The sequence below is a fragment of the Notamacropus eugenii genome, chromosome 2 (genome assembly GCF_028372415.1).
Source record: "Notamacropus eugenii isolate mMacEug1 chromosome 2, mMacEug1.pri_v2, whole genome shotgun sequence".
Taxonomy (NCBI): Eukaryota; Metazoa; Chordata; class Mammalia; order Diprotodontia; family Macropodidae; genus Notamacropus; species Notamacropus eugenii.
The window spans coordinates 275367349-275391423 of NC_092873.1; the positions used below are offsets into that span (position 1 = coordinate 275367349).

Genomic DNA, 24075 nt, shown 5'->3' on the forward strand with positions numbered 1-24075 from the left:
ATCTTTGACCTTTATCCTGCATGTATCCCCCCATTTCAAATGTGTTTCTTCTAAACAACATATTGTTGGATTATGGCTTTTAATCCATTCTGCTATCCATCTCTGTTTTATGAGAGAGTTTATTTAATTCACATTCACAGTTATGATTACAATCTGTGTATTTCCCTCCATCCTCTTTCCCACCATTAGTGCTTTTAGCTCTCCCATCTCTCTTCCCCTCCTCAATAGTTTTCACTTTTCACTACCTCCCCTTGCAGCCTTCCCTTCCTTCTTTTAGTCCCCCTCCCTTTTACTCCCCTTTACCCTTACTGTTTCTTCCCTCCCTTTTAGCTTCCCTCCCCTTTCTTCCCCCTTCCCCTCCTGCTGCCTATAGAGCTAGTTAGGATTATTTACTTAAGTTTATTGTTTCCTCCTTGAAACAAATCAGATGAGAGTACCTCTCAAACAATGCTCATCACCCTCTCCTCTTTCCCTGTACAATAATTTTGTACTTCTTCCTGTGATGTAATTTACCATTTTCTGCTTCCTCCTTTTCACACCTCCTGTTACAATCCCTTTGCATACTTAAATCATATATTTAACATGCCATCATTTACTTTATACCCTTTCCCTCTACGTATATCCCTTTTATATTTCATAATAGATGCACAATTCTCAAGATTAACAGGTATCATCTTCCTTTATAGGGAGGTAAACAGTGTGCCCAAATTGAGTAACAAGTTTCCCCATCCCCCTCAGCCCCCTCACCCCATTTACCTTTTTATACTTCTCTTGAGACCTGCATTTGAAGATCAAATTATCTATTAACTTCTGGTGTTTTTGTCAGGAAGGTATGGAAATCCTTTACTTTGTTGAATGACCATTTCCTTGCCTGAAACGTTATGCTGAACTTTGCTAGGTAGTTGATCCTTGCTTGTAGTCCCAGCTCCTTTGCCTTATGAAATATTGCATTCCAATTCCTTCGATCTTTTAATGTAGAAGCTGCAAGGTCCTGTGTGATCCTTACTGTAGCTCCTTGATATTTGAATTGTTTCTTTCTGGCTGCCTATATTATTTGCTCCTTCACTTCATAGTTCTGGAATTTGGCAACAATATTTCTTGGGGTTTTGAGCTTGGGATCCTTTTGGGAGGTGAACCGCGGATTCTTTTGATGACTATTTTGCCCTCTGGATCTAGCACTTCTGGGCAGTTTTCCTTGATGATTTCCTGGAAGATATTCTCCAGATTCCTTTTTTCATCATGGCTTTGTGGCAGGACAATAATTCTTAAATTTCCTCTCCTGGATCTATTTTCCATGTCAGTTGTTTTTCCAATTAGATATTTTATGTTTTCTTCTATCTTTTCATTCTTTAGATTTTGTTTAACTGATTCTTGCTGTTTCATTGAGTCATTAGTTTCAACTTGCCCAATTCTAATCTTTATCAAATTGTTTTCTTCGGTTAACTTTTGCATCTCCTTTTCCATCTGTCCAATTTTTCCTTTTAAGGAGTTATTTTCTCCAGTTAATTTTTGTACTTCCTTTTCCATTTGTCCAATTTTCCCAGTTAGGTTTTGTGCTTCCTTTTCCATTTGACCAACTGTTCCTTTTAGGGAGTTATTTTTTCCAGTTAATTTTTGTACTTCCTTTTCCATTTGTTCAATTTTCCTTTTCAAAGAGATGTTCTCATCAGTAAATTCTTTTTTTATAATTTTAAAATCATTGGCCAGTTTTTCTTCTATTTCTTTCTTCAGCTATTTCAGGTGAGCTGTTTGTGCATGTGAGCCATTCATAGCCCCTTCTGAAGTTTCAGATGGAAGTACAGTCTCAGTACTGACATCTTTGGTATTTGTGTTGTGGTCCTTATCCCCATAGAAAGATTCTATGGTTTTTTCACCCTTCTTTTGCTTTTTCTTGTTCATGATGGTGACTGTGTGTTGTGGCTTCTGGTTCTTTCAGTTAGAAGCTGCAGAACTTGGTGTTGAGCAGAATTGTGTGGAAAAGCTAAGAGCAGGTTTTTGTTTTATGTTTCCCTGATCAGCCCTGGGATTAGCTTGTTACGTGTGGGGGAGGGGTGGTCTGGTCACAGGAGATTTCCTTAGCTGAACTGAGGCAGAGGCAAGCTCAGGGGATGGTGATCCCAGTTGCCCTGTTGTCTTCCTGTTTTCCCTAGAGTGCTGAGGCATGCCTAGATGCTAGTGTGAGTTCCTACCCCTCCTGGGGCTCCTCTCATGGCACTGAGGCTTGCCTGGGTCCTAATGTGAGTTTCCTCCGCCCTAGGTCCTCTGTCCTTCCAGTTTGCCTCCACCACAGTAGGAGGAATCCCCCTTAGCTATTTTTCTAGCCTCGGGTATTATGAGACTATTTGCTCCCTCTGCTGTTCCTATTGATCCAGGATTTTTCTGGGGAAATATTTTATGGTTCTTTCAAGGTCATCAAGGGGGGAGGAGAGAGCATTTACTGATCACTCCGCCATCCTAGCTCCTGGAAGTTCAAGTAGGTGACTTACCAATATTTAATCTGTGGGCTGAAAGTCTCAGGAGCTGCTGTGCTGATATCTGGAGCTCAGCAGCTGTCACTTGCTTGGCTGTGTTGGTCTCTCACCCAGGGCTGCCACTGTGCTGGTTCCTCCTGCTGCTGCCTCAGGTCTCCCTGGGGTCCTCCTGCTCTGCTGCACTGGATGCACTGCACTGTGCACTGTGGGCTCACCCCCGAGGAACAGATTCTTCCTGTGGACCTTCCTGTCTGTCCTGGGTTCTGAAGCCACTACAGTCTATCTCCCACTGGATTCTGCACCTCCAAAATTTGGTCAGATTCTCCTTTTAGAGGTATCTGAAAGAGTTTGTCTAAGAGTTTAGGTGAGTTGTTGCTCTCACTCCACCCTCTTGGCTCTGGGAAGATGCTTTTAAAAGCCAAACTATATGCACTAGAATATTCATTTCATACACAATGCTCTCTTTCGGTTTTTCTTTGAATGAGAAAAAGAGTTCATAGTAATAAAAAAGAAAATTGTTTTGAAAGAAATTCTGCCCATTTTTAAGATCCTGCTTATAATCTGTGTCTTCCTGGAGTCCTTTTCTGATTTCCCTTAGATTTCAGTGACCTTCCTTTCCTCTGAATTCCTGAAGTACTTGTTTTCTCAGAAATTAACAACTGTATGGCCCTAGACAAATCATTTAACCAAAGTCTGCCTTGGTTTCCTCAATTATGAAATGTAAATAATGAACATACCTCCAAGGAGTTGCTAGGAGGATCAAATGAAATAACATTAGATACTACATAATTACTTATTCCCTTCTTTTATCAATCTTTTAATTTTGTTTTAATATTTCTTGTTACCTGATAGAGGCAAATAAATTCTCTTTGGTCAATTCTAATTGCCAAGGATTTACTTGGGCCAGTTTTCCAACCTCTTGTACTAAACTGTTAATTATCTATCCAAACTTCTCCTTCATAGATTTCATTTGGCTTCTAATGCTTTTCTCCAAAGATCTTATTTTATTTATAATATTTCAAGCACTTTTTACATAGAAGAAAATATGTAATTTAATATCAAAAACAACTGAACAGCAAAACATATAGAGGTAATTTAACAGTCATTGAAGTACCTGAAAACCTTGAGCAAATGAAGAGCCTGGATATTATATCTCAAGAAATCATAAAAGAAAATATTTTGGAATTAGAAGGCAAAGTAGAAATAACAATAATCTCCCAAACACCTCCTAAGATAAGCCTTCAAATGCAAACTCCCAGGAAGATCACAGTCAAAATCCATAGCTTCAGTGTCAAACAAAAATACTGCAAAAAGGCAGAAAGACAGAATTCACACACCAAGAAACCATAACCAGGATCAAACAAGATTTAGCAGCTACCATTTTCAAGGTGTTGAAAGGAATAAATGATATTTCAAAAAAACATATATATATGCATACATATGAATGTATATATATGCATATATGTGTATCTAAGTTTATAACCAAGAATAATTTACCCAACAAAGTGAAGGAGAATCTTACAAAAGGAAAATTAGATATCCAATGAAATAGAGAATTTTTAAGCATCACTGATGAAAACACCAGAACTGAGTAGAAACTTGGAAAAATAAGTACAGGAATATGTCTGCCTGCTGCACAAACCTCCTGATTCTGTAATTTAGATATATAACCTCAGTGAAAAGGAAAACATGTATTTAATGATATATTGTAATAGCAAGAAATATTGCCTTTAACACTGTTGCTCCTCTAAAGATCCTTACTTATTATTCGTTTTCTTTATTGACAAATATCAACTGTCTCACCATCTACTCACTGAAGCCCTTGCAATTTGAGTTCTATCCTACATCTTACCTTAAGATGCTAACTCAAAGATTCCAAAAGATCTCCTTACTATTAAATCAAATGGACCCTTCATCTGAAGCTGGAATACTGAGTTTGGAGGCAGAAAGACTGAGGTTCAAACTCTACCTCTGACACTACTTAGTCATGTGACCATGGGCACTTAATTTTCTGAGCCTCTGTCTGCCTATAAAATGGGGCTCAGAGTAAAAACAATACTTTTTCTCCCTGAGTCACTGTGAGGTTTAGATATGTGCATATATGAAAGATATTTTACAAAACTTAAAGCCACAGGTTATATGTCCCAAAAATCTTAGTGCAGTTTTAAACTGCTCAAGAAATTCTATTCATTCTTCAAGGTCTTTCTTATATCCCAATTCCTAACTTTTAAGTTACCTCCAGTTATTAATCTATTGATTCACTGAATATTTGAGTTAGAAAGGAACTCAAGACATTGGATCCAATCCCCTAAATAAACATTACGCCTCTACAAAATTTCTGATAATTGAACAGCCAGCCTAAAATCAAAGAACTCACTTTTTGAAACAACCAATTCCATTTTTTTGACAGATGTGATAGTTAGGAAACTCTTGCTTATATTGAAGTAAAATCTCTCTCCCAAAGGATCAAGATGGCATGTCTGCTGGATACCCTAATCCACGAGTGTCCTTTTGTAAGTGACAGATAGCAAGTACCATCATGTTGACAAGCTATTTGACCCTGATCCCCAGAAAGTTCTACAAGGTGTTATAGACATGAAAAATGCTGTAATTGGAAACAACAAGCATATAGCCAACCTCATTGTTTTAGGAGCAGTTCCAAGCCTCTTATATCTGCTTCAGCAAGAAACTTCAAGCACAGAGCTAAAAACTGAATGTGCCGTGGTGTTGGGAAGTCTTGCTATGAATACTAAAAACAATGTCAAGTCTCTCCTAGACTGCCACGTTATTCCTACCTTGCCATAAGAATTACTAAAGCAAGATCTGAAGTTCACTGAAGCTTGACTTAGATGCTTTCATACCATTTTTACCAGTCCAGTCACCCTGAGGGGTTATTTTATACATATGCTACAGTTATTCCTCACCTCATGACACTGCTACATAGATCTCATTATACACAAAAATATATTTGCCAGATCTCTCATTGCTGCATAGCACCAGATTGTCAATTTTACTTAACCATGAAACAGTATACAATATTGCTCATCTGCTAATCAGCATCACACAAAGTTTGAATGCAAGCACTGAAATGCTCCTCAGTTCTAGCCTTCGAAAACCCCCAGATATCTGTAACAGCAAGGACCCTGGCATACACAAGAGGACCTACTGCAGAATTTCTTAGATCTGCTTTTCTAAAAGGAAAGCAACTTTTGAGGGGGTCAATAATCACTTTATTCAAGCACATATATCATTTACTTAGTTCAGGGGGAAAAGTCAGCACCCTGAACTTCAGAAAAATGGAGAGAAACAAAGATCAATCAAAAGACAAGGCTTCCAACTATCTGACCACAAGCAATACATACATCACAGATCCACAGATAGATTCAACTGTCTGACCATACATACATAAGTTACCAGAGAATGAAGCACCAACATCTGGGTTTTCAAAGCCAGGGGGCTGCTTAGTGGCTGCTCGGAGTCTCATCTGGCCAAACAAACACTTCCTGAGTAAGCCCCAAAGTAAAACCTCACCTCAGAGTATTTATACACTTTTCAGAGCCAGAGTGTATCAAAACCTTTGAGAACCAGTATATTAGAAATTAACAAAAGGTGTAAACCTCTCCTAATCAAGCTTCCCTTAATGGGCAGGCCCATTAATGGATAGGGAAGATCTTTAACTCCCAGATTAATATTATAGTATCCATGACTCTTGTAAATGTTTTGGTTGATGGAGAATTATTACCCCCAGATTTTTGTGAAGATATTATGGAACGATAAGCCTATTGAAATGTAGCTCATATCAGCAAATTGCTTACCATATACATGCAAAGACTTTGCCTTGTTTTGTTCCAAGGTACAGTAAGGAGACAATGCAGGAGGAGCAAGTAGAAAGAGCTGAAACTCTCATCTAACTGATTGACCCAGATGATGAACTACAAAGAATCGCTAGCATAACAGATCAGTTAATTACTGTACTTGCTGATTGCTTCAAGTATTCCAGTTCAGTCAATGCAATCTCTAATATTGAAAGGTTTGACCATTATTTAAAACATACTCATGAACACTACCAGGCTGCTTTCAAACTATATGTCTGTCTTGGTGATAATGATGAAGACATCCCAAAGAAGGTGAGTCTTGGAGAAGGGCTTTCCCCAGTCCTGACCATCACCAGACAGGGAGTAACATCATCTTGAAAGATGTGGTGATGAATACTAAAAGTGACTGTTTGACTATAATAAAATGGAAAGTAAAGGCATAATTGAAAAATAAAGGGGACTTTGAAGTGGGTCTTTTTCTTTGTTTTGGTCTTAGAAATGTAGTGTGGCATGAACATGTTAGGATGACAGATAACTGGTGTGCTTTTATGTGACATGAAAATGGATTCTCATGTTCTACCTTTTTTGCAAGTGTTCTGTTGATATTAATTCCAGCACTGTAAAGCTTCAGACACCTTGAAAACTTAACACTAGAATTTTAAATGTTATTTATGGAAATACTTTCTTTCTGATACCGTTGAGAAATTCAAATCTCCTACTGTACAATGTTCTTTGATACGTAACCTAGTTGTGTTTTATTTTTTTTGACCCTGTACAAGTTTTATGTGAATATAAACTTTGTGGAATGATGATTTTATAATTCAGTGAGTGGTCATCTGAAGTTTTAAGTTTTGACCAATGCTCAGTGGTATGCTTAGCTGCATGCATCATGTTGCTGATGCATGCTAGCCCTATATGAGTCTCACTTTCTTTCTTGGTCCTGTTCAAAAAGAAGAGTATAATGGGAAGTTCTGCTTTAGCTCTATAAGCAAAGACACTAGAGCTGACCACTCACAAAGAGAATCGAATGTGTGCCCTCTGCCAGGGCCTCTTCAGTCACTAGGGAGAAAAAACAAATATTCTCTTATTATCATCCATATAAAGGACCCAGAATCAGGCAATTTTTATTAAATTTGTTAATGGGTTGACTATTCTCATCCAGAGTACTTTGACTTACTACTATAATTTGAAAACACACACAAAAGTCACATGATTCAAAAATATACTATAACCCTTATATTTATAGTAAGGAAAACTCTCACCAGAATGTGGTCAAAACAAAAGAATGTAATGAGGTCATAGAGGGGCCATCAGGAGAAAATAAAATAAAATAATAATAGCATTAGACACAACTAGCATGCTTTGTTTTCCATGCATCTTTATCTGGCATCATTAACAAAATGTTTTTAACTAGAAGAGTGCTTAAAAGGCAACCTGAAAAAGTTAGTGTGCATCTCCAAACACCAACAGTTAGAACTGTCACTTCAGACTTAACTCAGTGATCACATCAGATGCTGCCAAGTCAAAATTGGATTTGATTTATGAATCTTGACATTTTGTCTTATATGCAATTAGGATAAGTGATCTTATATTGCAAAGCAAGGGCCTCATGTGACACTCTGATGTACATTAGAAATTCATCAATACCTCAATTATCTGCAACTTCATTATTGGTTAAAAATTTAAAAAACCTCAAACATCTAAATTTTAATGTGGGAAATATGGAGGAAATTTATAATTGTATTAAATCTAGGAGATCTGATAACTTGGTATGCTGCTTGGAAATTGGAGAATTATTTTGCCCAAAAGCTTCAAAAGAGTTTTTCAGAGAAATGTTATGGTCTAAAATGGAGATAGACAGATGGGTCAAGTAGAAAAATGAAGTACCTTTTTTTGTACTTGTGTATAATTTTTCACTTTCTTAATAAAACACCATCTTGAAGTTGCTGACAAAAAAATATCTCTCCCTTGTAGCTCCTACTTTTCCAAGTTTTATCCCTTAGGGTCAAACAGAATAAGTCAAACCCTTCTTTCCCATGACTGCTTAATATTGTCATTATATTAAATTGTGTCTCCAATTTTCATTGCTTTGCACAGGCTCTCCCCAATGCCTAAGTATGCTTCTTCTTCCTGCCACCTGCCTCTTAGAATCTCTTTTGTTTTTCTTGTTATGTTGGGACCAACTCTTTATAACCCCTTTTGGGTGTTTGTTTGCCATTGCCTTCTCCAGCTCATTTGAAAGATGAGGAAACTGAGACAAACAGGGTTATGTGACTTGTACAGGGTCACAAAACTCGCAAGTGTCTGAAGTCGGATTTGAACTCTGGTCTTCCTGACTCCAGACCCAGCACTCTATCCACTGTGCCAACTAGATGTCCTAGTTCCCTTCAAATCTCAAGTGTTACCTTTTGCATTTATTTATTTATTTGTATTCCCTTGCCCTATGTCCCAGAAATTACTTTGTATTTATTTATAAATATTTTGTATTTACTGATCTGTGTTCATGTTGTTTTTCCTAAACCCTCTCAATTCAATGAATTGGCAACTAGGTGGCATTTACTAGCTGTGTGACCCTCAACACGTCACTGAATCTTTCTTAATGTCTCCATTTGTAAATTGGGGATAATCATAGCACCTATTTTACAGAATTGCAGTAAGGATCAAATGAGACCACATATGAAAAATACTTTGCAAGCCTTAAATCTTCTATAAACACCAGCTGATCTGGTAACTAAACACAGGCTATTTCACATTTGTCTCTGTATTCCCAGCACCTAGCACAGTGCCTGGCACATAGCTGGACCTTAATAAATGCTTATTGAATGAGAAAGAAGACATACTTAAAGTATTTTAATGTTTGTAAAGTACATTTGTCAAATGGGGATAATCATATTTACCTTACATTCCTCATAGAACCATTGTGAAAATCAGATGGAATATGTGTGTGTGTGTGTGTGTGTGTGTGTGTGTGTGTGTGTGTGTGTGCGAAGCACTCGAAACCAGAAAGCATGTTATGAATTTAAAGCTCCTACTGCTCTAATTTTTCCTTTCTCTTTTGTCCCCTAGTGCATATGAAGTAAAGTCTTTTATAAATAATTTCCTTAGCACTTCCCAGCTAGCACCAGTAGGTGGCAAACGTTTCCAAACTATAACAATGCCCTCACCTATGATGCCACTGAACCTATGGTTTGCATTTCATCGCTGTGCTCTCAGGCAGCATTTTCTAAAAATTGGGGGCTTTCCTGAAATCATAATTTAAAGAAGAAAAATGAACCCCTCCCCAGTCCAAAAACCTCTTAGGACAATTTGAAACACGCATTTTCGTGGTAGAAGTTAAATTTCTGATATCCTTAAACATCACAGTCCTCCACCTTAAGCTGAGAAACATGTCTGGAAAGTGGAGCAGCCTATCAGAGCCCACATCCCCATCTCCATGACAACGTTCTAAGCTGCCTGCACAATTAAAGGAATAGTGGTGTTTTGCAAAGGGCGATAGGAATGGGGAAGGTAGGCTGAAGAGAAATGCTGGCTAGACTCCATTTTTAGATGTGAAGAGGGAAGTTAAAAACAATTCTAATTAGTGAGATTGAGGGATGAAAAAATAGATTTCAAAAAACATCTCCTTTAGTAAAGAAAAAACTATTTTTTTGCCGACTGGCATTCCTACATTTTCTCTATACTCTGCCTTTTTATTTTTTTTGACAACAACTACTTTAAGCCTGGCTTGCTCATCAACTCTCATTTGTTCACCCTTTAGATGATATTTATAGAGAAAAAAAGTCTATTTTTATTTCTGGTAATGAGGCACATACCACCTGCCTATGTGATTTTTTGCACTCAGATAGTATATGGGCAATTGTGGGAGTCCCTCTGTAACCCAGAATATTCTTGGCTTCAAGAACTCTGTTCTCTATAATGAAACTATACATTTGCAGGGTGTTTTATAGTTTGCTAAGTGCTTTAATGTGCATTGCCTTATTTGATCCTCAGAACAACTTTCTGAAGTTACTAGAAATGGTAAAAAATCAGCCCCATTTTCAGATAAAGAAACTGAGACTTAGAGAAGACGTGTGCCTTTTGGTATTTGTGCTAGAATTAGGACTCTGGCCCACAACAACAGACTCCTAGACTAAAAATTGTTCCATTAAGCCGTGGTGCCTCTCATCTTTGGGGGAAAGTTGTGACTTCTTGACCATTAACCACCTGATTTCTGGGGACTCTCCTTAATGGAAAGCAACACCACTAACATTAAATCTATGGTTGAAAAGAATGGAGCCTACAAGGAAAATTTAAAGGAATCTGAATTATTTTTCAATGAAGAAGAGAAAACTAAAGGAAGGGTTGTTAAAAAGTCTTCAAAAATAGATGAAAGGTGCCTTTGCAAGGGATTTTTAATTTTTTTTTAATTTTTTATTTTTTTCATTGAGGAAAGAATAACAGTCAGGTTCTGGGAAAAATAGAAGTAAGAAAAATATAGGTAGAAGAACTATGCCTATGTAAGAGCATGACCTGGAACATAAGGAATTTTTACAGCTGTGAGGATAATAACATAGTTGGTATAAATTTTTATTCTGGAATAGTTGAAAAAATAGATTTATATATATAGGAAGGTATAATGTGAGGAAGTAAAAGCATAGACTCCCCAGTCTCTTAAAGTTTCTTCCAGCCTTTGGATCCCTTAGTTTATCCCTTATTCGTGTAGAATAACTCAATTACTGTTCAATCCATCTTGGCTATTCTGACAATCTAGGAGGATCATTATCCTTTGGATTTAATTGTGGCCATGGCAATGATGAAGTCAGGATGAAACAGGATTGGCCTTGAGAAGAAGGTGGCACTTGAGATGAGCCTGGAAAGGAACCTTGAAGCATATTTGGGGTTCCAAGATGTTGGGGTGAGGAAAGGGCATTCTATGAATGGCAGGCACAAAGAAGCCACTGTTAAAGATGTGAATATGAGAGAGAGTATTCTGGGCATGGTCGACACCTTGTGCAAAGCACATTGTGCTTTTTTTTTTGAAGTAAAACAATAGCCTTATTCAGTGCAGCTGACTTGCTGAAAATAGACATGCTCAGTGCCTTGTAAAACCTAAATTGAAGGAGTAATTCTGGGGAGAGCGACAATCTCTTAGAAGGAGGTTAATAAATTATTTCATTTTGATCAAAATCAATTGTGAACTTCAATTTATCAAAGTTATACGCTTCATGTTCTCTGTCTTTCAGTTAGAGTTATAGGTGCAATGCAAGGATTTATTCTCTCTTGTTTTCTTTCAGTCTCAAAGGGAACATTGTCTCTTGCTCTGACAGTTCCTCACCTTTGGACTACTCACCCCTCCTACTTCCCCCAGAAACCTGCTCCTAAATCTTTCTCCCTCTCCAGAATTTTGAATGTTACCAATAACTTTGTTATGGCCAAAGCAAAAGCATTTTCCTCCATCCTCATTTTCTTTTTACTGTATTTGAGCTTGCTGATTTTTCCATCCTCATACAATCTCTGTTGATTTAATTCTGTTTATACAAAAAGCACTTATTTGCTACCTACTATTTGCTATTTATCTTGCTCAACAGTAGGCATGCAAAGACAAATTAAGCAACAAGTTTTACAAAGTGTTTATTGTGCCAGATTTTCCCTAAGTACTGGAAAACAAAGAATAAAATGAAACAGGCATTCAAAAGCTTACATTCTAATGGTGAGGGGAGTATCATGCAAATAAGGGATACACAGACTACATACACAATGTTACAATGGAGTTTGGGGAAGAAGACTACCAGCTTTGAGAGGAAGGTTGTGATTGGGCTGGAATGCAGAGTGGATGCTAATGTAGGAAGGGAACGAAATCATTCTTTGCCCTATAGAGTTTTTCTACTAAGAAGAAACAACATGTACCCAGAAAAGTAAATATAATATAAATTCAAAGTAAATGCAAAGAAGTACCAGGGAGGAAGGAGATGTTACTGAAAACTAGAATGGTGAGGAGAATTAGGATGGATCTAAGTGGAAGGTGGCATTTGACATGGGTCTCAAAGGGATCTAGAGATTGCAAGAAGTGAAGGGGAGGAAAGAGCATTCTATGAATCCCAGGCATGAAGTAGATATTATTAAGAAGTGAATGTGAGGAGAAAAAGTATTTCAGGTATTGTGGACACTTTATACAAAAACATGGAGGCAAAAAATGGACCTCCATATTTGAAGAGAAGAAAAAGATTCAGCTTGAACAAAGAATATATGAGGTGGAGTAATTATAATGGCACTCATGGTGTCTTGGCTCTCTTCTGTTTCCTTTGAGGTCTCCTCTTTCTTCTCCTGATCTCAAATTATAGGTGTCACTTCAAGGCTCAATCTTGTTTCCTTAGACTTCACATTTGCTTATGGCTTCAACCACTATCTCTGTGCTGGGAGTTTCCAAGTCACCCTATATTGTCCTTTCCTCTCAACCAAGCTCCAGTCTAATCTCCAATCAACTACAAAATATTTCCATTTGAATGTCTCACCATTAGCTCAAAATCCATGTTTAAAACAAAACCCACAATCTTTACTCTCGAATCAGCTACCCCTCCAAATTCCTCTTCATTGGAAATGGGTCTACCATTTCCCAAGAAGTCATCTTTGACACATCCCTCTTTGTTTCCTGTTGACTGCTAAATCCTGAATATTTTTTCTCTTACATTTCTTTTGTATTTTAATTCATTCCCACTGTCCTCATCCTGGTTTAAACTTAAATCATCTCAGATTGGGTTACTGCATTAGGCTCTTGACTTGCCTCCCCTATCTACCCCTACATATATTAATATGTAATATAATATCTATTTTAGTATGTATTCATATGTAATTAGTAGTGTTTAGCAATTAGTATGTAAAATAGTATCTATTTTCACGATATCACTCAGTATAAAATCTGCAATGCTTCCTTCCTTCCTATTCTAAATGTTGGACAGCAAAGCCTTCTATAATTTTATTCTACCTTTTTTTTCTAACCTTGTTTCTTATTATCACTCAATGGTTCATTCTCCAATCTAGTCAGATTAATATCTTCAGTGTTACCAGCACATCCTGTTAGGAACTTTCCAGTTCAGGTATCCTTGGGAAGTTCATGATTTGTCAGCTGATACTATTGTCTTCTAGATGTTTGAAGGGGGGAAATTCGTTACTTATCCTCCTGTAACTGAATTTCTTCCAGATCGATAGGTATCAGAGAGTGGGACTCAGTACTAGTCATATGGCTGGAGTAAGGAGGCAGCTTTCTAATGAGGTTGGTCCCTCCTGCCTCAAAACTGGTTTGTCCCTTGAAAATAGATTCCCATTGATCCTATGTCTCATCTTACTTGGAATAGAGAAAGTATAGCCCTGCATTTGTCAAAATACTTTTAATTTTTAAGAGGACAGAGCTGAGCAGGTCTGGATCCTAATATGTGATCTAATAGAAATGCTAAGCAAGTTTTGAGACATAGGTCTTCTGAGTATCATTTCATAACTCTCCTCCTTCCAGGTAAACCTCAAGAAACAAAGGTCTTTCCTTCTTCTTGGTAGGCAGTGGAACAAAAGATTCTTTCCTTTTATTCTGACAGGCAGGAATGCAATTAGCAATCAATAAATCGATGTGTTTCTTTCACTATTAGGAATTTAAAAGGTCACATGACCTTCTGTCAAGGTAGACCCAACTGAACCCAAGAGAGATAATCTATCACAATCTTCCTTTCAGAAATAATTGTGTTTCCTATATCTTTAGGATTATTGTTTAGTATTATACTTTCCTTATTCAGTAGGTCATTTTGAACTGAATTAGCAATTCTCTGCAAGGTCATATGGTTTTTCATTTCTATTGAGTCTCTTTGTCTCTGTCTCACAGAAAACACACAGACACACACACACACACACACACGTACTTGTGTGATTATTAGGTTTTTCTATGTGAGGAGGTTTATTTTCAATGTTGAAAAAGATTCCCAGGTGGAAAGAGTACAGACTTGGGTTACTTTAATCTTGTGCAGTTTCTGGCAGAGAAATATAACCATAGAGTCCGTTAATACCATTCCCCACCCTATTTCTCAGTCCCTGTAACAGATTTTTGGTGGAAGAATGTGGGCAGTGTTTCCTTGAAGCCATGTGTTCTAGTGTTCATAACAGATCATTAGTAGAAGAATGTGGGCAACTTTTTTCTCTAAGGGTTTCTAATAGATAATTGATAGAAAAAATCAGATAATCTTGTTAGCAATTTCAGCTGAAAGTTTTCATTTTACTGATTATCTATCCATCTTCCGATCTCTGTAACAATACTATGCTCATATATCTTGCCCTACTTTCCATTCCTATGTTCTTTCCCTAGCATGGAATGCCCTTACTTCTCCCCCCTAGCCGCCTAAATTCTACCCATACATTTAGTAGATTCTCAATATCAACCTCTACATGAAGCCCCCTAATTATTTCAAAACTCATTAACCTCAGTTTCCTCTAGGTTTTTTTTTTTCACTTAAAATCTCTAACAAATAATTTGTCATTTAAGCAAGTCTTATTTTTTTATGAGTTGTAATGTTGTCTTCTCAAATTGTAATTTCTTTGAAAGCAGGGACCTTACCATTGCATTTTTCATATTCTAATTTCTATAACAGTTAATTATGGACCTGACTTCTCTTGGACAGATTCAGATTTCAGCTCCTCTTTGTTTTTATAATTAGTTGCCTTATGTTCTAAAATGTCATCAACTGGTGAAAAGCCTGAACAATCCTTGTCTGCGAAGACTTTTGATATTTAGTCTGGTCATAGCATATCATTCTCCCTCTAGTCAAAGGTTTTAGTAGGACCTGTCACAATTGTTGCTTCACTGACATTGCTTTCGGTTCACCCCTACCCCATGATGAGACATAAGAGCATGTAAGTGTGGGAGACAGGGCAGAGTAGAATGTCCAGAAAGGACTGCAAAACTAGAAAATATCCAGGATGAGGATTCACATGACTATGTCCATGTGCTCTTATGTGTTTGTATCTATTTAATTATGAAGACCCTAGTTGATCAATAGATCAATTAATACAGTATGTTTTGAGTATTCAACATGATGTACTTACTTGGAAGGCACTGTGCTCCATCCTAAAAGGGATATGAAGATATATGAGAAATAGCCTCCAACATCCACGACCTAATAATCTAGTTGAAGATACAGATAACTAGAATATAGGAATATCAATGAAAAATGACAAACAGAAGATATTTTCATCCTAAAACCTACCTTTGTTTTTTTTCAGTAAGCATTAATTCTCTATATGTCCATACAAATGCCTTTTTCTTTGAATGAACTAGAAATAACATCACCACATTGGAAAAAAGCCTTAGAGGATAAAAGCTTCCAATTCTTGGGCAGAATTTACCTTCTTTCTCTGACCCAAATTCACATAAGCATTATGGTACATAATCAGTGAGAAGCTTAAAGGAGCTATCTCAAGAGTCAATTCCATTTCTCATCCTGGGGTCATCTCTAAAGTGTTCAGTAAGAGGGAATATGAGACAATTTCTTTTCCAATTTTTCAGTTCTCTAAAAAATATAAGACTGACTCCAAAGTGCCTCTATTGCCTCCTTCTACCTATTGACCTTTATGTATGTATCATAACATGACTCAGGGGAAGAGGGAGACCAGCTTACCAACTTCCTGCTATTGCAAACTTCAGCCAAGTTCAGAGTGTGATCTGGGGGCTCTGTGAACCTTATACAGTAGCTGGCACTTGGTAGGCACTTTTCAAATGTTTACAAACTTCATTGAACTAATGCTAAAGTAAGGGAGGGGATTCCTCATGCATGGATGTGTATGAATGCACATGTGTGCACATACACGGACACCTACACACATCCCAGTTCATTTTGTCATAGAACATAGTCAGAAATGTTAATATTTTAAAGTGCTATATGCTGTGATACCTTTACAAGACCAGTACACTTTTTTTAATGAATCAGTAGGTAACAATGCTATTGAATGAGCCAGGTCTATAGGTGGATCTACATATTTATGCTCTGGAAAATTTCTGCAATACTAGAATAAGAGAGTGAAAGCAAGGAGTTACTTATGGAGGAGACTGATTTATTTGGACAGGGGCAGGGGGAGAAGAAAGGGAAGAAATTTCTCCCTTCCACTAGTTGGTCACATAGCTTTGCCAAACATATGTTTTCACAAAAGACTCTTTTACAGAGAACTCACACAAGGCAAGCACTCACATTGAGGTCAAAAGAAGCAATATAAGGACTCTCTCAAGATCTCCCTGAAGAACTTTAGAATAAATTGTGAGACATGAGAGACAATGGCATAGGATTGTTTTGGATGGCATGCCTGCCTCAAAGAAAGTGCTGTGCTCTATGAGCAAAGGAGAATTATGGTAGCTCAAAAGAAACATGAGATGTGAAAAATTTGGAGACATCTCCACTCCAAATGTTCGTGTGCATTATTTGTGCCTGACCTGTGGCAGAGCCTTCTGAGCTTGGATGGATCTGATCACTCACAGTTGGACATGTACATTGACCCCAACATAATGATGTTATTTTGGTCCTCTTCTAGAATGAAGGACAAAAACCAGTGCACCAATAGGAGACACTGCACTTAGATGGCAACAAAGAAACATGAAAGAATTCTCATGTGTGGGCATAGTGTATGACTACAACTAAGCTGGGAACTTGGGAGTGATAACATCCCCCATAACTGACACAATGCAAAAGTATCTACTTATTAAGAATTTATCATGTGAAGAATGCTAGGCTCTAAAGGGGATATAAGGTATTGATATTCTTTGCCCTCAAAGAGTTTACAATCTAGTAGAATACAATATTATCATATATAACTTCCTTTTCCAATGTCACAGCTGGAGCACATCTGTGAGATATAACACTCAAGCAAAGTTAAGTTTCAAGTGAAAAGTTGTAATCAAATGATGGTCAAGGAAGAATTAAAGAAAAGTTAAATTGGACCAAACAAAGCAGATAAATTTTATTTAAAATATTCTCCCATCTGTGTGAGGGTAATCCCATTTTTCTTCTAGAGGAGCTAAAAAGACTAACTAGTTTAGAGGACAAATTATAGCACAGCCTTTCCTCTTAATCACTGGCACAAGGATGGCTAAAATTAGGCTAATAAGTTGTCCACACTTGTGGATTTAATCAGGGTAACAAACTGACTGTAGGGAAATTCCTTACACCATCACCAAAACACAACTTGTCTGTAACTTAAAATATTAGAAAGCTACATGGAACATTAGGAAGTTAAATTACCTGCCCACTGTCACACAGAAAGAATGGGTGAGAAGAAAGCCTAGAACCCAAGTCTTACTAATTCCTAGGACAATAGCCTTTTTGCTACATTACATTGCCTCTAAGCCTAATAAGTTCAGAAACTTTGACTAACTAGAAAAATGCTTACCAACCCACCAAACCTGGACTTGCTCCCTCTGATATCTGCCATCTGTTTTTTCTACCTACTCCCTTTTCTAGACATGCCCAGTTCTCCACACTGATCTCTATTTCACTGGGCTAAAATATTCTAAGAATTTATTGGAAACAAATCTTTTCAGAGTCCTTTCCTACATTATGTTCATCTACTAAACCTCCTCCCATGCATAGCCTACCCCTATCCCTAACACACACAAATATACAAAGGGCAACTATTCAAAGAAACAAAGGTATGTGACAAATGAAAAGTCTGAGAGACATAATTTCTGGGTAATTAATAATCAATTTATTAATCATGACTAGAAAATAATTAATGTTGATGGTCATTGGCTTTCTCTCATAAACAAAGGATAAATGTTGCAGATGCTCCCAACAGACAGAAATCAATTCTGATTGGTTAACAATTAATGAGAGAAGTAATATTATAATGAGGTGGGTCTATTCTAATAAGGTGCTGAGTACCTCACTCTTCCTGTGTCACTCTATTCATCTCTACCCAGACCACCCACTCCTTGGGTAATCTAAGCCACCCCGGTTTACCTGAATAGAATTCCACCTAGATTTAATCAGAACTAAGTTTTCTCAGTTGGATGGAGTCCCACACAAGATTGAGTATACTGTTAATAAATCCATCTCAACATCATCCTTGACATGTTATAGGGCCTGATTCCTAAATGAGGAAACAGAAAGGAGGGAAAAAACCTGGATCCCTGGATTAGTAATTAGTTATTAATAATTATTTCTCTCAGGTAAAAGACACTACAAAGAGGAATCAAGATTCATGAACAAATTTATATACCTGGATTAAATAATTGACACATAGGAAGGAGATTATGTACATGAACATGAACTGTTAATAGGTGGTATACAGTTACATCTCATAGTCCAAGTTTGGAATTTCCCATAATTTCACCCATGCCCAGAGCAATCAATACATTTCTTTCTCTCATGTCAAAGAATTCAAGAATAATAAATATACCACTATAAGCTGAGTAAACATTCTTCTTCGAAGTGATCATGTCATAGTTTCATGCAAATCTCAATAATTGTATGTATCTAGGTGATTAAACACTTTAGAGTACTTATATGTAACTTTGATGAAGTTCAGGTTTAAGAACAGCCAGAGAAGTAAAAACATAAAATCCACAAAAACTCCCCATTAACTTAATGAAGAAATTTCCAGTTCGGTTTGATATTCCCACTTGTAATCACTCATCTGGATTAAACAACCAAAATGGAAGCATTCCCTCCCACCCCCTAGGAAATCACATTAAATGTACATAATTGTGTTGCTCAGTAAAGACAGAAGACCCTTCAAACTTTTGTCATGAGTGAGTTTATCAGATTGGCTATTTGTTATCTTAGGAAGCCTAAAGCTTGAGAGATTTGAATATGGAACAGAAGAGATACTATGGATACAGAAAGGACTAAGAACACTGCTATGATGAAAGCAGAAACTAGAGCATGAAAGTAGACAATAAAAAGATTAGTTATTTTCTAGAGGTATGAATCCAAGTCATAACAGACCCTCCAAGTCTTATCAAAAGTGCTCTTTCAATTTCTGATGATTCATATATAAAGAAATTATACTACTTGAAGGAACCTAAAAATATTGCCAAAGATCATGAAGTCCTGGAAAATAAATTGAAGGCCACTGGGTCACAAGTTGTAGTTTTCCCACTGCTGGGTACCAAGAGCAAATGGTACAGAAGACAAAACTCGATTTTTGAAGTTAACAGTTGTCTAAGAGTGTTGTAGCTAAGAATGGCATTTGTATTCTGGACTATGATTTAAAATATGTAATCATGATGACAGATTCCTATCCAAGGATGGCATACACCTAACAAAGAATAATAAAGATAAATTTTGCTACTGTCTTATAAATTTGATCAAAAGGGCTTTGAAGCAAAAAGGATGAGGAAGAGGGAAAACTGCTTACTTCCTCAGGTAGATAACATAGTGAGTAGCTATAATGAAGAAAGACTAGCCATTGAGATACCCAAAAATTCACAGAAGGCAAAAATTCAATTAAAGATTCAATGTTAAAATGTATGTTTTTAAATATGCAAATATATGGTACAAACATATGCACTGAGTTGAGGCAACAAACAAGAGAAACTTCAGATCCTGATTTGAGGATTCATTTAGCACTGATGTCAGGAAAAGCTTCCTAACCATTAGAGTTGCCTACCCCAAAGGTGAATGAGCTGGCTTAGGTGGTGTTGAGTTTCTCTTTAGCAGAATTATTCAACCCAAAGGTGGATGATCATTTGTATGTTACAAAAGGAAATTATCAACTATATGAGCACTGAGGTCCCTCTTAACTCTAAGGCACTGTAATTCTATGATTCCAAGAGTGTTAACATGCGACCCCCGCCCCCAGAATCATGTGGCCTCTAACATTGTACTTCCCTTGAAAAGTGGTTACAACAAATTTTGCTTAGGAGGAAGACCTCTCAAATAACTTCCCCAAGTCAGAAAAGGGCATAATGAAGGGCATAATGCAGCCTTTGTAATAAGTATGCTATAGCATTCTTGTCCAACTGTCTTTCTGACAAGATTTGGATCAGAGCCATAGGCAAACACATATCTGTGCAGTATTGAAAAGTCCTTTTTGCCTTGTTTTCTTTTTCAAGGCTTAGCCCTGCATTTCTCAGTATTTCTGAGAATTGAAGGCAATGTTTATTGACACAATTGAGTGATTTTCAAACTGTGCATTATCTCGGAGATACTGTCTAAATTATGTGTCTCTTTTCAGAGCTAAGATAAATCAGTGGCTCTAGCAGGCTTGTTAGAAGGTCATAGAGATCCAACCTACAACTAATCATAGAGCTAAAAGGCAATAGGATGAAGTCTGAATTCAGACTTGAGAGCTAGGTTTATATACTTAAATGATCAGGTATGCTACCCAGGACAAGTCATTTGATTTTGAGGGTTCCGGGGAGAGTCAAGATCCAAAGTGTTTCTGGTGAATTAGAGCAGTGAGTTTAATATAATAAAATGAAATTCAATAGAAATGACGGTAAAGTCTTGAATTTGAGTACAAAACATCTAAGATGAGGAGGGGTTGGATAGAGAGGAGTTGTTTTGAAAAAGATCTGTGGGTTTTAATGGACTGCAAACTTTGTATGAAGCATCATTGTAATGTAGAAACCAAAATAGTTAATATGATCTTGATCTTCATTAATAAGCGCATAGCTTCCCAAAAGAGGCAAGTGATAGCTGCCTATACTCTGCCTTCACTAGACCATATCTGGATAACAGTGTTGAATTTGGATGCCATGGTTTAAGAAGAAGATTGTCCTTTCTAAGAAGAGAATATCCAGAGAATACCTAGAGGGCAGCAGTCAGGATTGTGAAGGACCTTGAGTCTACATCCTTGGAGGACTGGTTGAAGGAAATACTGATGAAGTAAAAGCCTGGAGTAGGAAAGACTCAGAGAGATTTTCTTTAATTATTTGAAGGGCTGCAATGTGAAGGAAGAAATACATTTGTTCCCTTTGTCCCAAGAGGGCAGAACCAAGGACAGTAGACAGAAGTTAGAATTTATGCTTGATGGTGAGGAGGGCAAGGCTTCATAATAACCTCAAGTATCCAAAAGTAGAATAGATGGCCTACAAAGGTCATGGGTTTCTCCTCCTTCAAGGTCTTCAAACAGATGTTGGATGAGCAATAGTCAGAAATGTTAATGTGGAGATTCTGTTCATTTATGGGTTACCATTTGGGTGCTGAGGACCCTTCCATCTCCTAAATTACATGGTTCTGTGACTTGGTGGTATATGAAGCTCCTTCAAGCTCTAAAACTATGATTCCATGATCTATTCAAATAGATGTTGGGCTAGACGAGTCACTGAATTAATATGGTCACCAAAGGTTTGAAATAAGAAAGTTCTGTGATTATGATCCTAGAGTGCTAAAAGCTCTTCCAGGGAAGAACAACTCTTGCAGGAGTTGCAAAAGGCAAAAGGTTTAGATAATTGGCTTAGTGATAGACCACCCACACACATGCACAGAAACACATATACATAATTCAGTCTTTCCCTCCAATATGTCTTTTGTATTTTTATATGTACTTTAAAAATTAATTTACCTAGTCGCACATGTTTAATCTACCAGTGGAATACAAGCTCCCTGAAGACTAGGGCTACTTCATTTGTTTGTTTTTATAGCACCAGCACCTACCACAATGCCTGAGACATAGTAATTATTTGTTGAATTGACTTGCATAGATAGATTTTTTAAAATTAAAATTTATTTCTTTCAGTCACCAAAAGTCACTATATTGCCCTCCCACCCAAGTTCCTTCCAAATGAGAAAAAAAGCAAAACATTGAGTCCTTCTTCTCTCTATCAGGGGGAAGGTAGTATGTTTCTCATCATAAGTCCACTGAACCCTGTCATCATCAGGGAGTCATATAAGGAGTCTAAGCACATGAGCCCTTGGAATGGTTCTGTTGTTTTAATGATCTTAAAGGAAGAAGGGAAATTGAGGGAAAAGGAGTACATTGGAGGTGAGGGGGGGAAGAGAGGAAAGTTAAGAAACATCTCACATAATCAGAGTACACCAGTATATTTAGATAGTTTTTGATCTGCTTCAAGGAATACACACACACACACACACACACACACACACACAAGCATGGTCTCTTTAAGTATTGATGTATAGTAAGATGTTACAAAAGGATGTCCCAAAAGTCTTAGTGTAGTTTTAAGGTATTAAAGCTTAATTAATTGACTGAACCATCAAACATGTTCCACTATTTAGATACATTAGCCTTGGGATTTTTTTCTAAGTATGCTACGGAATTAGGGTCAAAATAAAATTTTATTAAATGTGCAACCAGAACTGTTTTGATGTGATGAATTAGGTACAAAGTATTCCTATTAGTATGGGCAGTTAAGTGGTTCATTAAATAAAGTGCTGGATCTAGAGTCAGGAAGACATCTTCCTGAGTTAAAATATGGCCTCATGTACTCACTAGATGTGTGACCCTGAGCAAGTCACTTAACCTTGTTTTCCTCAGTTTCCTCATCTATAAAGTGAGCTGGAGAAGAAAATACAGATAATTCCAGTATCTTTGCCAAGAAAATCCCAAATGGAGTCATGAAGAGTCAAATACAACTAATCAACTAAACAAAATTACTACCAGTAATTTATTTCAATCACATAGTCAAACACCTTTTCATATTGCAAGTCAAATAATATCTGTGACATGTAATACGTGCATCTCTTTTTACAAGAAAAACGAACACATTAACCTTCTTGCTACGGTCAGTAATGTCATTGAATGATTGAATTACAGAATGTTAGAAAGAAGGGATTTCAGTGGTCACATTATGCAATGAATACCTAAACAGAATACTGTTATAATATATCTGATAAATGTTCAGTCATCTTTGCTTGAAGATATCTAAGGAGGAGAGATCAATCAGGTGATTCTGATTTGCAAAGCTGTCATTATTGGTTTCTAAACATCAAGCCTAACTTTGCAACTTTGCAATTTCTGTCCCTTGTCATTTTTTATTTTGCCTTCTAAAATGCAGAAGAATAAGTCTAATAGTCTAATAAGTCTAACCCCTCTTCCAAAAGGCAACTCTTCAAGGATTTAAACATAGTAATCTTGTTTCCTCTGAATTTTCTCTTCTCCAGATTAAATATACCTAATTTCTTCAACTAATGCTCATATGACATGGATTCAAGGCCTTTCACCATCCTGTCACATTCTTGGTGCTCAAGTTGATCCATGTCTTTCTTTGACTGTGATACCAGAACTGAACACAATAGTGAATCAAAGTAAATCATTTGTATATGCAATCATTCGTTTGCATGAATCTTTATTCCCTAGTCTCAACTGAATTTTAGTGCTCCTGGTATTGTTTTTATAGGACTGTGCCCTAATGTTATAATTATTTTCTGTTATTTGCTCTTGTTTCCATTTTGTGTACACATCTTAAAAAATATAAATTTATCGGTAAATTTTCTTAGCATTAACATCAGTATCTTTTCAGAAAACTAATTTTTCTTCTTCATTAGAATGTGTTCTCTTTCTGCATCCATTATTTCATTTTTTTGAGAATTCCCCATCTCTCCTGGCTAGATTCTCCTGTAGAATTTGAATCCCTAAGATCCTGATTAGCCTAGCCTTCTTTTCACTCCTTGAAATCTGTTCTGCCCAGATATTGGATGTTTGTTGTACATGCTACCTTTCCTTTCTTTATCTATCACAGACTTTAGGAGGATGTGATTATGTCCCCTACCACCTCTAAGTATCCATCATTTCTACATAAGCAACTAGTTTTTTCCTGTTGGTGAGACTCAGATGCAGAATAGAATTCCCCACTTATGGCTTCCTCCATCTTTTGAAACATG

At 37.0% G+C, this 24075-nt stretch overlaps 1 protein-coding gene and 1 pseudogene across 1 annotated transcript in view; one reads left to right on the forward strand and one right to left on the reverse strand.

Moving 5' to 3' along the window:
- Window positions 1-24075, reverse strand: part of PLPPR5 (phospholipid phosphatase related 5) — a 447842-nt gene that overhangs the window by 370037 nt on the left and 53730 nt on the right. The window lies entirely within an intron of this gene.
- On the forward strand, window positions 4943-6664 carry LOC140523885 (armadillo repeat-containing protein 8-like; annotated as a pseudogene).